The 18,222-nt window shown below is 39.2% G+C and overlaps 1 long non-coding RNA gene across 1 annotated transcript; it reads left to right on the top strand.

Moving 5' to 3' along the window:
• Nucleotides 1-2,372: 2,372 nt before the first annotated feature.
• Nucleotides 2,373-17,498, top strand: LOC113968230. The gene is made up of 3 exons (XR_003534442.1): nt 2,373-2,386; nt 14,360-14,362; nt 17,246-17,498. It is a non-coding gene; the product is annotated as an uncharacterized LOC113968230 (long non-coding RNA).
• Nucleotides 17,499-18,222: the final 724 nt, after the last annotated feature.

The following is an 18,222-nucleotide window of genomic DNA, read 5'->3' on the forward strand; positions in this document are numbered from 1 at the left end:
ATTTTGCACTGTTACTTAGAGATGCTTCCTGCGGGTTAGACTACTGGAGGGGGTGGCGAGTGGGTTTAAAGGATCATCAGAAATAAACAGGGTTGGGTGCTGCACCCTTCAGAGTGACTGTCATCATCCCTGGGAATTCAGAGTGCTGTGGAAATTGCGGTGTAGCAGGAGATAAGGAACCTTTCAAAAACTAAATTACACAAGGACTGCGCTTTTTTTCCCCTTAGCATACGGGGTGTTTTACAGTACTTTGTCTTGATAAAGCTGTGGGTTAAAAGTGGTATTATTTGCTTTTTAACAATGGAAGCACTATCTTGTTTGCACGTTGTTACACAGAGTGATCACTGACACTACAAAACACTGCCTGTGTGATGTGGATATACTCAATGGAAGCCTACACGTCATTTCAGCAGTTGGAATTTGGTGTAAAGGAAATAAATATGTTTCTCAAGGGAATGCCTTGAAAATAGGCATACATATAAATGTGTAGGAAGCATAAAGGTATTAAGGTCATCATTTCCCTCTTGGAGAAAAACATCACATGTGAAATGTGACTGCCAACTCAGAAGAATTGCTGTTTAGCTTTTGCCTACAAACACTGGCATATTAACTGAATTTCTCATCAGGAAGTTGTTCCAGTCTCCTCATTCACCTAGTTATAATCCATCTGATGCAGCAGTTGCTATGGTAACAGCTGTTTCAATATTTTAACCTATATAAATATGGCTGGATATAGAATTCTTTGATAATACAGTTAACTTGTGTAACTGTTACTCCTCAGAAGAAAATTACTGTCAATAATCAGAACAAACCAATTTGCAAGAATTTGCTAGTGAGCGAGAGAGAAGCTGGTTGGATAAAGCAAGGCTGACACCTGCCGGCTCTTTCTCTCAGACACAGATGGATTTTCTGCATTTGAGACACATCCAGCTTTATTTAAAATAGTCTTTTTAATTCCTTCTGCATCTGGAGTGTTTTGGTTTTCTGGCATCCCCCCCATTTCTTATTTTATCCTTTTCTTTCTGAAGGTTGTGAACAATTTTTATACAGAGCTTATGGCTCATATTGCAAACTGTAAACATATCCTTGGTAAAAACAAGCTCCCAATTCTTACTATGCAGATTGCTTATTCATAAAGTTTGACATCTAGGACAAATTCAGTGGTGCAAATTGTCTATTTAGTCATGCTGATGGACTCTGTGATTCAAGGATGAATAAGGCTTTTTATATTCTTTTTAAAATACTCTGTGATTTTTTGAGGCAGAGAATGAAGGAATATGTAGCAAATAATCTCTTTCAGCCAGAGTTAACGTCTTATTAAGCATTATGCATATGACCAGTGCTTAAAAATCCATAAATAAATCCAGCAATAGGACATGCATAAATCCTGTATGACGCCTATTCTCCCGACACTAGCAAGGGCACAGCAAAATCATGGGGGAACTGCAGGTGCACTGCAGTGCTGGTAATTCCTGAAAGCGTCGTGCCTGTCAGCTCTCAAGGGCAGGCAGAAAGTCTCGGTGTCATGGAAGGGATTTCTCCAATGACAAGTAGTTTGTACGTCTCCTTTGTGGGGGTATAGCATAAACTCCCTCTGTTTAGTTTGGTAGCTAACGTGAGAGAAAGAGAGCAGAGCTTTAACTGCCCTCCCTTCTGCTCCACTTTCCTTTGAAAAGTGTTCTCTTGCTGGTATTATTAACTCTGAAACTCCCTATACAGCTGTGGACTGCAAGGACTGGCTCTCCTATGCAACTGCGGAAGAGGCACAAAGGTTTCCTTGTGACCACTCGTTCTTTTTGTGTCCCCACAAAAGGCCAGTCACAATGTACTATGCTGTTAATAGCTGAAGCACAAGATGTGGTAATGTAAATGAAGCCTGAGCAGCTGAAGCTAAGGTTTTGGGGAAACTGGGGCCTAAAAGACTGTGCTTTATCTTTCTTATTGAGTCACTGCCACATGACTCTTTTGGCTTAATCCCTTCACAGCATTTTATGCAGAGGCACTCCATTCAGATGTTTAAACACAAATTCATTATACACCATGTATGCTCAGATGTCCTTGCATGTGAATATAACTTTGTTATTACTCTGTCCTCAAGTATATTTTTCACCTGCCAATGTGAATACTGAGGTATTTTGGCAAAATGCTTCATTGTGGAGCTGTACTTCCCACTCCTTGAGCTAACATTATGCTCTTCTCATTAGCATGTATGAAACTGCACTTTTTGGTTTAATAAGGGGTCATTAAGAATCTGTGAAATATCAGTGTGGAGGCAAAGAAACTGAGCATCATTGAAGCTAGAGATGCAGTAGAGATGCAAAGAGCTCTGGCTTTTCAAAGAGAAGAGGAGGGGAGAGGGGAGGCTAAGTGTGTGCATGCTGTGAATGTCCCTTCTGTTTGTTAGCTCTGCAGCAGAGTCAAAGAAGCTCCTATCTGTGACAGGCAGACCCGACAGACATTGTTTTTGTTTTTTTCTATTCCTGCTTCATCTTCCATTTGAAGTTCATAGATCCCAGTGTCAGGATAGGGTAGTACTAAATAAAGTGATCTCACATGTCCTGCTTTCCTGGGGCTCAGAACTCCATGATGCGGGTACTACATGTAATTCATATTTTCTTGGCCTAGACTGAGATGAAAGTGAAAGGTGAGATTTTTTTTTTTTTTTGTTAGGATGGAGGCAAGCCACTGTGAATATTTAAACTTATTTCTAGATACAAAATATGTGATTCTTCACAGAGTTCCTAATTTGTGTACTTTTCTGTGACAGCTTGCCAAGGTGAGGGAATGGTAGGGGTACAGACTGATATTATAGATATTGGGAAAAAAGGTAAGGAGAAAGTCAGCCCTGTTGGTGCTGTGAAAAATCCCAATAGGTTTATCATCTGCTATTGCAGAACTGTATCATTTTAGGACTCCTGACTACCTGACCATGTTGGTTATTATTTTCTGGCAAAAAAATTCTGTTCATTACCTGATACATGCTGCAAGCCTGGATGCCTGTGACTCCTAAAGTGGAGAGCTACTTGACAAAAGCATCTGGAGCGATGTGAAGAACCACAATAGGTTATTGTTGCAATAGCCTATTGGTTATTTTGTGAAGCTAACATGGTCTCCCATCACTGAAGTTGTAGTTCTCATTGCAAGGAATCATATACATGAAGGAATAAATATGGTGGGAAGCATTTTCTTCTCTGGCCAAAGAAAAGGATAACCCAATTCTCAATTTTAAGTGTAAATTGGTTTCCTAAACTCTCAGATGCCCATGAAAACCTACCCCACCCACACCTCAGCGGAGAGCATCTCTTAAGAGTGATTTCCTGACAAAGACTGTATATAGTTAAGCATAAAGCTGGAGGATCACTAAAGACAAAGGAGCATATGAAAGTTCTTTAGTTCCAAGTATTTTCAGCCTTTCTTCCACTCAGGGGCCCTTGAGAATCATGCTAGAGCAGGCAGAAATACTAACTTGGAAGAAATTCATTCAGCACTGTGTTCAACCTCCATGCATCCATGTCAGCACATCCTGTCTTCCTTCAGAGAAAAAAATATTTTTAAGTAAGCATTACAGATGCTGATAACTTTCAGTTACTCGCAGTGAAGTAGCCATCAAGTTATTGTCTAGAAGGGTTCCTGAACTCACAGCGTCACAGAGTGGTTGAGGTAAAAAAAGTTTTCCTTGTGTTAAAAGTGCAATTTCTTGTATTTCAGTTTGTTCCCCATTTCCTCTTATCCTATCACTGGGTACCACAGAGAAGGGTCATCTTTATTCACCCTTGTCAGGCATTCATGCACAGTGGTAAGATCCCAGTGAGCCTTCTCTTCTCCAGGCTGGGCAAGTCACAGTTCTTGCAGTGTAAATCAGGCAAACTGGGAAATCAGGATATCTGAAATCAGTTCTGGAACTGCAAACTTAGAACAAATCAGAGTGAAATTCGGTGTTCTGTCTCTAGAGTAGAAGCACAGAAATCATGACCCAGAACAAAGAGGCACAAAAGTAGCTTCAAGATTCTTCTGAGCTCCTTTAACCTTGAATTGCCCTGCGATCTGGTGGAACCTCTAGTGTGATCTGTTCAGCTCAAACTCTGGTGCCTCTTCTATGTCCTATGGGAATGCAAAATAGGATTGCATGAAATAGAAATGTCATGGCTGAAATAGCTGTAATACGGTTTCTTTTGTCCCCACTCCAAACTGTAGTATGCTTCTTACACAAGACCTTGAGAAAGGATGTAAGGAATCAGGCTTATTGAATCCTTTCATAGTGTCTCTCTGAAGGTTTTTTGGGGCCCCTTTAGGCATCCACATTGCTTTTGCATGGATAAGAGTGACGATGAGGGTTTTCTCTTTAATACCTCTAGGTCTTAAGTATAAGATGCCTCAGACTTGTTGCTAAACTGTATGACTCTTAGGTCAGGTTTGGATTTTGAGTTGGGTTTGGACTTTATTCCATGCTTTGGGCTTAGCAGAGAAGGGTCCCTTTTTTTTTTATAGGGACTTCTACAGTGCCAGAGACTAAATAATTAGGGAAAATTACTCAAAACCACAGTATATGACTCTGTATTAAGTAATTTTTACTTTTTGGGAGTGGAAAGGGCAGGGGGCAGCAGATAACTCATTTTTGCTATGGTGACTTCTGGTTGTGAGGACAGCATCCAGAAATGTCACCACAATGACAGTGTAAGTCCAGGCTTCTGGAAGATTCCCCTTAGGAGAATGAGTTGCAGCTCATTGTCCTGGTAATTTTGATGCAAGTCATCTTGGTAGCTGCTGAACTAAAGAAGTGGTAAGAGAGTTACATAGTATTTTAGCTTCTTCTGATTGGAATACTTTAAGTTAGTTTACTTTAAACAGAACAGCACAAAATATCGAAGGACTTTAAAACTTTTGTAAAGTGATACACTTTAGCACCTGGAGTTTGCTTGTAATAGAACTAATTAAAGATCAGTACACAGGTAGTGACAAAATCAAGCTTTGTCCTCAACCTGGCAACATATATGTTCCCCTCACTTTTTGACAAAATACTTCTACCATACTAAATGTTAAACTTTCACATAGTTACTCAGTATTTGTCAATATATTGTTATTCAAATCATATGTTCTACTCAAGTATTCATGCAGCAGTTAAAATTGTGTTTGCTGGGTTACAGCAGCCTTTATCATCATAACTGAATTTTTTACCTTGATTTAATTCAAAAACTTTAATACTCCATTAATGTACGGTACATTGAATATAAGACAGATGATGAGATTTGAATGAGCTCATACCTCTTGATCTTTTAATCTCTATACATATGCATGGGATAAGAATATGGTCTTGAGGCCAACAGAAGTTGGAAAGATAATGGAGAGTAAAATAACAATTGGAACTATTGATTTGAATATTGGGGAAGGAAAATATGAGTAAAAATATTTCAGCTCTGCAAACCAGAGATGACAAGTGCTGCATCATTTCCCCATGATGATTAGGAGCTACACTAAAAATGATCAAACTGTAATTATATTACCTGTCTGAAAAAAGTCAGAAATATAATACAGGAAAATAGAATTATTTTGCATCTTTCCTCACTTAAATTTTTCACTAGACTGTAATGATTAGGAAGGGCAGCTTGACTCAAATTATCTCTCTATCAGATTTCATGGTTTAGCTTTTGTACCTTAAACTCTTGGTATGAAATCAAGTGACCAACCTGCACTTTGACTAAGTCCTTGTCTCCACTGAATACTGACAAGCCTGAGTTTAGTGGCTAGATCACTTCTAATCCAAGGTGATACACTAGGTAGAGAAAAGTGGTTTTAAACAAGTCTCTTAGTCTCCCTGAAATAATGCTTCCTTTTTGTAAAAGCAGGCAGACCTACCTTCTTCAACCCCACCAGCTAATATCTGCTTAAACATACTTACATATTTCTAGCTCCCTTTTTCTTTTCTTGGTTTATCTCCTGCATTCATGAAGGAAAATTTGTGGGCTCACTGGCAGGCTGAGACAGTCTTCCTAGGGCTAGAGAACCTCCCATCACCCAAGTGTTTACAAAGAGGTGCCTTGTCTTCTCACTGACTGTCTGCCTTGCTCATTGTGCAAACATCATATTGTTTCAACACACTCCCCTCTGCCCCCACAGTCACAGTGGAAGTGTCTTGTGTTTTGTGCCCATATTAAATGTGTACAAATCAGGACAATATTAACAGTTAATTGCAGTGTATTTTCAATACAAGTCATTCATATAAAACAGATTTTTCTAGAAGATCAGCCTTACCCACAGTCTACAGTCTACTGATTTTTTTTCAAGTCATACTCTAAGAGCCTATTTTAAAATTCAAGGAGTGAAGATGACTCCTCATTTAATTTGTCCTCTCTCAGTGAGCTGGTGTGTAGTAGACAGCTGGCAGACCTATAAAGAATTGCTTCAGTGCTCTTGTTCTGATTTTTTCAGGCTTTTCTCAAAGACATTAGGACAGTCTTGGTTTCCAGTTTATTCTTTTGGGGTTTTGTATTGAGCTCATGACCAAAGCACAGAGTGACATGCAGGAGAGCATGGAGCAGCATGAAGAGCAGCTGGTGCATGTTTGTTCTCTCTCTCTGTCCTTAGGGGGATGAGTGTGCCCAGCTGAATATTTTCCTCTGGAATTATTTTTAATACTGTGCTAATAAGAGAAAAATGAGGGCAAAAGCAATGTGCTTGTGTTCAGTGAGACTTGTGAGGTCCCTATTTTCTTGCTTACCCCAAGCATTGAACATGCTTCTGAGATCTGTCTGCTTCACAGACAGGCTTTACTCTTTGTAGATACTGTGTTATGGATATTCTCTTTGTGCTGCTTTAGGGAGAAAAACCTGTTGTTTGTTTGGGGTATTTCAGTGAAACCAATGACAATTAGGCTTATCTATAGTACAGCCTCTGTGTCTGGAACAAGATGAAAATTTGACAGGTGCCACCAGTGCTAATTATCATTTTGGAAATGGATGTTGGAACCATTATGTATTGTCTATGGCATCCTGTTTGGAGCAGTAGAAATGAACCAGAACGGCATTACTTCCATTTTATTCTCAGATACTTCTTTCTGTCAAAGGATATTCTCAAAGCTAAACCTTGTCTTAAATCAGGCAAAATTTTATTCCCTTTTCCTTATATTGTATTGCTATGGCAACACAACATGAAATGGCATTCGGAGCTGGCTATCACTAACTGCTTCCCCCATCACATCCAGTGACCAGCCTCTGTTAACGGCTGTGGACTCCCCTGAGTGCGGGGTCTGATGTCTCTTGTTCCCACTAGCAATACTATCTTAGCTCTGTGAAGGAGTGTGTGATGAGTCAGAATAACGCCATGGACATTTTGACATGTTTATACTTCCACAGGTACTGGGGCACGTCGAAGGACTGTTAGTCTACAGTAGCAGCATGCAACACAGAGCAAATCATCTCCAGGAGCTGTGTCACTCCTCACACCATGAAGAGTCAGAAGGGCTGGGGCATAACACTAGCTAGCTAGACTATGAGGAGCAGCCCCTCCTGGCTGCTGAGGCTTCGCAGCTCAGCATAACCTGCAGTTTTAGGCGAGACAGTGCAGTCTTAGGGAAGCTGTACTGCTGCAGACATGCTGCTGTCATCACCAGTGATGGACAGGTTATGCCTACCTGGGCTGCAGTCATGCCTTTGTGTTGACCTACCCCTTAGGACTTCAGTTTTCTCAATGTCCCCTTTTCCAGAAGAGGCCTGTTGTGCACTCAGTGTACAGTGTAGAGCCAACACAGACTGGCCTAATTTTACTTACTCCTCAACAAATATGCTAGTAACCTGATGTTTCTAGTCCAGAAGGGTAATAATGATTCTTTCTGGAGTGAAATTTTATCCGTAGCAGAATAATTACAGTGAATTATCTGAGGGTACCTTTCCAAGGCAGTGGTTCCCAGGCACTTGCTTTGAAGAATATACCTCTGCAAATGTGAGAAGGATGATTTCTGACAATATACTATTGATTACAGAAAATTGTTGAGTTCTAGTTTCACCCTCAAACATTTGTCTCTCTGCTGCCTTGTTTTGGAAGATGAAACTTCACAGAAACTGAACAGTGGGTCTTATTGATGTTGACTCTATTTTACCTAACAGCTCATTTACCCCCTTCCTCTCTGCTTGCCTCCCTCCCTTTCCTTTCCTTGCTGCTGCTGGCAAGCTAATTAGGCTGCTCCCTCAAGAAAAATTCATCCAAGGCCATAATAGCCATATCAGATGGAAGCTAGGATAAAACTCTCCACAGTATAGCCTTATAAGTGCCTCTCAGCTTCTCATAATGTTTCCCTGCCTGCTTTCTTTTTATTCCTCACTTTGTAGGGTGAATTGTCTCATCATGTGTTCTATGGAAGTATTAAGTAAATTAATTTTAAAAAATTATGATGTGTGTTTCCTGAAATATCCTCCTTGATTTCCTTTTATCCCTCTTATTTATACATTTTAGGTGCCAAATTTCAAGCTTTGTCCAAAAAGCCCACATTGTATATTTCTCTATCTTTCCTTTTGTAAATCCATAACCTTCTGTTAGACTAATATATTAAAATTCTTCAGACATGGAGTAGCAATGTTCATAATCTCCAGTTCATTATCTTAATTAGATCTGTCTTATATTATCCCACAGTTTATTCTCATTACTTTAAAGGTGATCAACCTTAGAAGGGAATGTGAGCAGAATTTAGTGAATTCTATTGTGGTAACATTTCTCTGATCTGGCTTTGGATCTTTCAGGTGTAATAATGATAATGCTGCTGGTGCTATTAATTAAAAATTGCATTTGAATGGTATGAATATTTATTTTGAGGAATGAACACAGGGGGGTAAAATGTCTGCAATGGCCCAAGGATGTGCAGTGAACCTGGATCCCCATTAAAACACAAATGAATCATTAAAAATGATGGAAATTCAAAATCCTCCCACCCCACAAACTGTTAGGGAAGTATTGCCTGGGTCAAGCTGTCTCCTAAGGTGGCAACAGACATTAATGTTCGTTCTTCAGTAACAAATTATATGACATATACTTGACATACATCTCTGCCCAGGAGCTAATACCCAGTGCTAAATCTTTATTAAATAATTAAGAAGGACTATGGCTTTTTTCAAAATTCTCAGGTTAAAGTGCTGTATCTGTAAGATCCAGGTTACTTTTAATAGCTTTCTGTGGAAGATCAAAATTGCTTTCCCAGAAAATGATTGTGACATCCAAGATGCTGTTGGGGAAGACACAGACAAGAAGAACAGCTGAGACCTTTGATAATGAAACTCTCTATACCCAAATCGTCTCTCTGGCAAAATGCAGAACTTTAATATTCTGGGCATGAATGTTAAAAATGTATCTTTTCTTCGTCATGTGAATAGCACCACTGAAAATATGAAAGTGGTGTCTGTTTGTGGTTTTTGTCCCAAATTTATTTGTTGTAATTTTTTTCTGAACAAAGAAAACATCAAATAATGAACACCTTTTTTAAAAGCTTATCTGGTACTACAGGATGCTTAAAAAAATGAGACTACAAACTAGAGATAAAGCCTCTTTGGTGTAGGAACGTTATGTGAAGTTTAATGGGCATTTGGCAGGGAATATTTTGCTGGCTGTTAGCTAGTTGCCAAGGGGATTCACAGGATGCATGTTCTAGAATAAAATGCTCTGTGAATAAACTGGGGTCAGTTAAGGTAATTTGCATGGTGCTTTTGACTGGAGCACTAGGGTCTGAGCTACTCTGCAGTCAGAGAAAAGTGCACTGATGTGTGTCCTCTCCTTCCTCGCCCTGCATTTAAGTCCTTCTTATGTGAAGCAGTCCTAAATTCAGCTCAGCACTAGATATCTGCTTGGGAAAGCCCAAATACACTCATCACATATCCTGTACCACACAGAATTTGGCCTTCCGTTGTGCAAGAGAGAAACAGGAATGTTGTGCCTTAGTGATCCAGGCTGTATCACTAACCAAGAAAATAGGTTTCACAGTGAGAACCCCTTTCTCCTATCCTTCTAAGTAAGGATAGATAAAAGTGGAAGGATTCTGCTGATTCTCATGTTTTCTTGCTTGTGCTGAAGAGGAGATATGGTCAGCCTTTCTCTAGGGAGGATGTTATAGGGACATGGATAGTACCTGAGTCAGATTCTTTTTACAGTGAGGATCTCCTCTTTGACCCAGTGGTAGGAGAAGGGAGGTCTGTCCTTGACCTTGCAGTTTTCATGCTCAAGAGGGCATCTTTTTGCTAGTCCTATGTGGCTCCTTTGGAATTGAACTATAATTTGCAAATAGTATTGTATGAATAAATAAAGGAAATATTAAAAAGTAACAAAAAGCTATTACCAATATTTAATCTGATTTTTGTGAGCAGCATTATTTTCAGTATATTATGCTGAAGAAATGTGATAAATAACTCAGGGTCATTATGTCTGGATACAGCATACATAAAATCCAAAAATCTCTGTTTGACTTATGGGGCACATTTAAGGTTCTTAACCATGAATGTCTAGTGTCACTGAAGATGTTGTAGGGTATGTGTGCTTGGTAGGTCGGATATGGGGACCACAGTAGATCTAGTGCCTCTAGAGCTGTGATTAGTTGATTTACTCTGGATTGTCTTTGACATTTTAGTCCTTATACAGAAAATCTGTATGTGTGTCAGGACACTCAACCCTTTCTGAAATAAGGTTCCTCAACATCTAAATACTAGTAGAGAGTCACTTAAGAAAATCTCTACCATAGCACTTTAGTACAAATGTATGCCATATGCAAACTCCATTGAACAGAATAACATGAGAGTGTAATTTGGTCTGCTAATTAAACCTGAGAAGGAGACTGCGGCTGGACGGCAGCTGTGGGAAGAAAGAATGAACGAACTCAAAGTTTTTGTTCATCTGGTCATGCTTTTCATCCTTGTTTAACTATCTGTGCATATGCTCGTGGTGCTCTTTAAAATGTATCCTGCAAGTGAAGGCAGATAGTGAGGAACTGCTGTTTCTATCCTCCCGCATGGTTTCATCCCACTGTGAAGGCCAGGCTTAAGGTGATGGGGTACCTGGCCTTGCATTAGTGCCAACTGTTTTCCTTGGTCTTTCTTTGGAGGAGTAATCACATTAATTTATTCATGGAATGTCATGATGCTCAGTTCTGAGGAAGAGAGTGTGCTTGCCTTTTGTACCCTGCTTCTGCTTTGTATATTTTTGTGGAGTCCATGTGTCTACTGTCTGATAGCTAATCCCATGGATGGAGTGATTTAATATAAGGAAAGAATGATATGGCTGAATCCTGCCCATTATGCCCTTAGGAAAGAGATTTTTATTTGCTGTCAAATGTCACTGATGGAGCATTTGGCTTCCTTTCATCAAGTGACAGTTGCAGTTTTAAGAGTACAGTACAGAGAGCCACTTTAAAGCCAAACATCTCAATTCACAAGTGAGGGAAGGATAAAGTTGTGCAGCTGGAGGATGCTATTTCTTCTTGGCAGCTGTCATTGAAAAGGCATGTGAATGCTCTACATGTCAGGTGTCATAAATTCTCCATCCAGAATTTGTCACGTGCCTGGTTATATCATGTGAAGTGTTGGAAAGAAGTTTCTGAACACATTAAAATTTTTCTTTAGACAAGCTTGCCTTGAAATTTGCTATACTGAAATTATAGGGAATGAGAAATAAATATAAGTGAAATCTGCAGCAACCTCTACATGTTTTACCAGAGTCACAGAGCCTTTTTTGTACTCAGATCAAAATGTGTGACTTCCTGAGGAAAAATGTTCGTGACTAATCCTCTGTCCTTGCCTTGGCTCCCCAAATCCTTAGATGTACCTACAAGGCGACACCTGCACTTTTTAAGGACAGATGCATGCATGCAGTGGTGGCCATGAATTCAAATGGGGAAAAAACACTATTCCAATATAAGATGAGACTTTACTCTAGGAAAATGTTGTATTTTGTGCCTACTGTATACTCTATTTAGTCCTTAAGTTTTTTTCTTTCTTTTTCTCTTTTCTTCCCATTCTTCACTGGGAGCAGACATCGTCACTGGGATAGAAGAAAAGAGGAACAACTGAAGCCGTGAAGAGTATCCAGGTCTTTTCACTTGCTTCACACTCCTGTTTCTCTTAACAGATCCTTGTTTGGAGGAGTGCAATGGTTGAGACTGCTGCTGTGTGTAGGGGGACTGGAACCTCTGGCTGTAAGCAGGATCCCAAGTCTCCGTTGTGTGATACATTAGGTATCCCAGATTGCCTATGGAGTTGTTCCCAAGTTTGCATGTATATAGTTTGATCTCCAGAAAGTAGATGGGTGCTGAGTTGCACTCATTTTGCCCCTTTCTTTCTACACTGTATTTGATGTGATCTGTGCTTTACAGCCACTGTGCTATCCATGCACAGGAGCACTTATGATGAGTCACTAAAGACATGAACTTGGGAATTGTTTAGGTCTGATGCCTGGTGACAGCTGGGGTAAGGAAAGGGTGAGGTTTGAATCTTATTTAGTGCTCTATTTGGCCTTGGACTCTTGTGTTAACATACAGGTTTTCTGTAACGTCCTGTTCCTTTTCAGTTGTCACTGGTTGGCTTTCTCTGCGTGTCAGTTCTGTCAACTATTGAAATCAGAGAGTCTCTTCCTATTCCAGCTGGCAGTTGCCAGAGCTATGTGAAACAGAGCTGGATATACAGAAGAACACTTTAATTGTTGTTGTGTCAGGTGAAAATGTAACAATAGAAACATACGGGTGTTTATTGATGCAGGGGCCCCCAGGCACTGAGTGCTGGAATTCTGCTCAAAGAAAGCAAGACAGATGGGAAGAGAAGAAAAATCCCCACCTGTCAAGAGTAGCATCATCATAGGTGAGTCTAAAGAATAGGAATAGCATCTTCTTCCGTTAGTGCCTTTGCACAAAGAATCCTTTGTTAACACATGCCTGTTGTTTGTTTAATTGATTTTTAGATTAAGATTATGAAAAAGTTACTTACAATGTGCCTCACTGCATTGAGTTAATACTAGATTTTATGAGGTAAGGAGTACTGCACCCCATTGCACCAGTGTCCCTTCTGTACTTATGGTCATAGGAGATTGAAAGAGTTGAGACCAAGACCACTGAGGAGAGTGTGCTACGGAAGTATCTGCAACATCTTGCTCATTTTGCATTGCAGATAACAAGCCTGTAAATATGGTGGATGACTGGAGTAATCATCTGCACAAAAATCTCCGAAGGAAAACTCATGATTTCACTTCATGTCTCACCAGTTTATAAATGGTTAATAATTGCACATAGAGACTTACTTTTGATATTTCCAAAGCGTGTTCTATACCTCATAAATCTTAATATAGTAGTAATGATTGATAAATACTGCATACAGATTGGATCATAAGATTTCTTTCCCCATCTGTATGAACATAAATGTTCTGACTGCCTGACCACATGTCTGGTCTTAGCAATTTTCTGTGACACATTTTTATTGTATGTTGAGCAGAATGTGACTTTTAAAATGAAAGCTTGGTTTGATTTTCATACAGGAGTAACAATGATAGGAAGAAAGGGATACAGAGATGTCAATCTTTGGAATATAATGAGAATAGGCTACATTTGTATTATTTCCTGTGCTTAAGTTTCATTACAGTAATTTTCCCAATGAATACATTGCATAGTACGCTATTTCCTCTCCTCATTACCATCTTTGTCATGCAGAGGCAGTTATAGAATCTTAATGATTCTGTTATTTAAAACTTCTGATAGTCTCAGTATTTTGAATGACCTCTCTCTTTCACCTCCTCTCTAAGGTTACTGAAGTTGGGATTAGGAGTTTCTTTCAAATAAATTACTCAACAAAGAAAAGGGCAAGGTTCAGATTGCTATTGTCACAATTACAGATATTATAACAAGGATGAGAGGAAAAAAAAGAAAAAGAACAATCTGAATCTTCACTAGTTTTCCACCACAAAGCAGAGCAAACAAAAGTAATTGTTGTGTGTGAGTGATTCAAAGCTCACTGAAAATCATAGATCCCCACATACCCATGCTACGAGATAATTCAGGCTTCAAATACTATCAAATCAGGGGTAGTTCTGGATTTGGGCTAAAAAAATCACTGTCTAAACCACCGGTAATCACTGACACTGTGATTTTTTAAAGTTTTTCCATCTTGAAAAATGTACAAATGTGATTGGTCATGTGCATTTGAAATATTTCAGGAATGTTAATTTATAAGACTTCTTTGTATTCCAATGAGAGGAGAAGAATAGATCAGCCTACATTAGGATTCAAGGCGCTGGCCAGTGATATGGATTGAAATAGGATGCAGACTGCTTGGGATCCATAGTCCCTGTGGGAAAATTGCTATGTGGAAATTACCTAGTAAAACCCAAACATTTGTGTCCAGATGCAAAGTATGTTACCACACAGTGTGACTGAATGGACAGTGCCAGCCAAATAATGCTCACCATTTAAAGGCGTGACTGAGTAGTCTGCAGTGCTTCACAGACATCTGAGATAGTCAACCAAGAACATTAAATCATAAAAGCCAAGATTAAGGATTCAGTACATTCCAGTATCATGAAGACCCTGAATGTGTTCACTGACCATTCTAAATGGTAAATACACTTCACTCACATGCCCTGTACTTTCTATAAAACTTGATTTCCTACAGTGGACAGGGAGATTGCATGAGAGGCTCATGGAAAGTGCACAAAGAACAAATATAGGCAAAGGATTTACCTGCAAAGACATTTTAGAGAGCAGGGATGCTGTATTTACTCACACTCTCCAATCTTCATCTGAATAAATAAAGCAGTGTCATGAGGCATGCTGCAATACTGATAATGAGTTTTATACTCATTCATCCTGAGAAGTTTCAACAGATATAGTTTGCCTGTCAAATGGATTTAAAATTGTATTGTCACTGCCTTGCTTTCTGCACTGATTGCTTTTGTATTGCAGCTCCATGCCTCAATAGACACTTCGCATGTCTATATCTGACACTTTGTTCACATGAGTCTCCCTATAATCTATAATATCAAACTCTTTGTTTTAATACTAAAATTCAACATGTGCTCTTACAATGATTATTAACTTAGGGATATGGCAGCCAAAAGTATTTTGCTTTCTGTTCTCTGTTTTGGTTGTTGTTTTTTTTCTTTCTGTGTACGTTGCATGATAGACAACAATCCACTTATTTCAAGATCTCAGCTTAGTGAAGGAAACATTTCAGAGGGGATGTTGTGGATACAGCTGCAGACACTTCCACAGGTTTGATTACCATGCTGCACACAGCTATAATAATAAACCTTGGCTACCCTTGGCTTAGCTTTTATTTTAAATTCATAGGATCTGAATCCTAACTTTTGGCACAGAGTGTGATGGCAATTTAACAAGTCTTCTAAGCATGTATTCCATCTTAAACACATTACCTTAAGAAAGAATGATAAATGTTTTGCAGGACTGAGATTTTAAGACTTGCTATAATATAGTACAGTTGGATTTTTATCAGAAGTGAATCAACCTCTCTACAATTCTGAATGTTTATTCCTTTTCTTATACTATTTGTAGGTATTTCAAACAGGTTCGGCTCAGTTTCCTAAAGAAAGGAGGCTTATGAAATCATTGCTGAATTAATGTGTGCATGGGTACGTGCCTTTTACTGTTCCTTTCTTTCATCTCCTTATAACCACTGAATTTCTTGGCCTGTTCCAACCAACCTGAGAGAAAAACAGTAATCACAGAATCATGAAATCACAGAATGGTTTGGGTTGGAAGGGACCTTAAAGATTATCTAGTTCCAACCCCCTTGCCACGGGCAGGAACACCTTTCACTAGACCAGCTTGCTCAGGCTCCATCCAACCTGGCCTTAAACTCTTCTGCAACTTCTCTTGGCAACCTGTTCCAGTGCCTCAGCACCTTCATAGTAAATAATTTTTTCTTAATATCTAATCTAAACCTCCTTTGTTTCAGTTTGAAGCCATTCACCCTTGTCCAGTCACTACATACTCTTGTAAATGGTCTCATCTTTCTTGTAGACACTCTTCAGGTACAATTAGGTCACCACAAAGCCTCCTCTTTTTCAGGCTGAACAATCCCAATTCTCTCAGCCTTTCCTCGTAATCTCAAAGATAAATTTCCAAACACTTTATGAAATATGTAGCTGGATGGAGACAGAAAGAAACGTCTTCCTCTGGGCCTGAGGAAGAGCTGCAGTGTGAGCATAGACCTGGTGCCTGAAAAGATACCAGAGAACCTGATTGTAGAACCCAAATCCATAGGACATCATCTGTACTGTTGCTTTGTTTTCCCTGTTGTTTCATTGGGTTCTAGGGATGAGTACAATTTCTTTAGAAAGGTGTTATGGTGAGAATGGCAGGTGTTTTCTATTTATAGCCTCCTAATAAAAAGAAGAATAATTGAAGTTTTTCAGTCCAGTATGAACAAATATATCAGTGGACTGTGCCTATGATATTCTAATTTCTGAAAACAAATACTTTACCAGGGATTAGAAGTGATAGGGAAAAGGAATAAAAAGAGGCAAAGGTGAAATTGGACTAGGAGAGCTACTTCATTCACCAAATGAAGTTTGAGCTTTGTTTCTTGCTTTGGTTTGTTACTTAGTTTTTTACACTTAAGAATTTGATAAAACCTCATAAAGGTAAATTATACCTCATGTCTTATGCCCAATTCTGACTTCTGACCTATCTTCCACTCTGCCAACAAGGAAACTACAGTACAGGGAGATCAAAAAGATGACAGAAGAAGGTCTCTTGACTGAAGCCAAAAAGGTGACGACCCACCCTTAAGGGAAAGGAAGCAGCTAAGATTTGTAAATATTTGTGGTCAAAAGGAACGACAAAAGTCAGAGGGTCTGCAAACAATCAGGAAGTTTTATTAGTAAATTACACACTTGTCATGGAAATTTGTACGTTAGTCCCTGACCTACTATATAAGCACACAGCAGTGGGTTTTGGATAAAGGGGTAGAGTGAAAGGGAAGGGAAAAAGGAAGATATGAATTCAAGGGGGGAGACAAAGAAAGAAAGAAAGAAAGAAAAGAAAGAAAGAAAGAAAAGAAAGAAAAAGAGCTCATCACTCCTGGTTCCAGCATCAGTCCAGCTGATAAGCATTGATCCAGCTGTGTTGGTCTGGCCAATGAGATGTCCAGGGTCCTGGAGATGCCACCCAGGCTTGGAGGGTACCATTTTATGGACAGTTTTCTCCACCGCAAAGATAGACAAGGATGAGAGGGAGAAGAGCAGAGGGACAGAGGGACAAACACGTTCTACAAGCTAGTTCTAAGCTTTGAGGGTAACGTCTCTATAATTCTCCACACCTTAATGTACAGTCTGATTACCAAAATGAAAAGCAGAAAGATTAATATTAAAAATTAATCACAGGTTGCAACATTATGTTAAAAATTCCCATTGCTTTTGGCAACCACCCAAAGAAAATGTCCCACCAATGGTGTTCCCCATCTTTCTTCACTCATTCCATCAGCTGGTGAATTGCTTCCACACCGTGATGAACAGTAATCAAAGTCTTCTGTCTTTTGTAGGTTCTACCAATAGCAACAGGCTGGTATCAGGGTGTAGTCAGATTTCAGAACTGGTAAGAGGTAACCAGAGCTGAATAATTAAAATCACAACCCTTGATCTGAACACATTTACAAACAGAGAAATAAGAGTGATTACTTGTATCTACAGTAAGGTTGTCCACAAGTACAAAATCACTACAGGTTCTCATACAGCCACATCCATTCCACTGGGCCCATACCCTCTGCTCCAAGGGACAAAGTATGGCTTTGTTGTGATTTAATCCTGACATGAGGATTTGATATATACCAAAGCACTCTGTATTGTTTAAAAAAAAGCATGTCTCCAGAGAACACTGCTCTGAAGAAGCCCACTTGGGTACCAGAGGCATCATAGTCATCCTAATAAAATGGTCTTTCTAAGCCTAAATTACCTTCAGCAAGTGACTTTAAACTGTAGTATATATTATAGTTATATCCGCAGTCGGGATGAGGTTAATGATCTGACTCCAGTATTTATACCTTTTAATGTATCTGAATACACTATTCAGAATTTTGTTTATTGTTCTAACCCCTGGATACAGGCTTTTAAAGATGTACAATATAAGAAACCTAACACAACTCCACCTCTTTCCTTAAAGAAAGATTACATGTAAAGAAAAAATCCCTTATACTGAAATGGAAACATAAGCCAGAAACCATATATTTCACATTTTTAATTCTTCTTTGGGGGTGTGCT

The sequence above is a fragment of the Neopelma chrysocephalum genome, unplaced genomic scaffold (genome assembly GCF_003984885.1).
Source record: "Neopelma chrysocephalum unplaced genomic scaffold, ASM398488v2 Primary Assembly neopelma1_67, whole genome shotgun sequence".
NCBI lineage: Eukaryota > Metazoa > Chordata > Aves > Passeriformes > Pipridae > Neopelma > Neopelma chrysocephalum.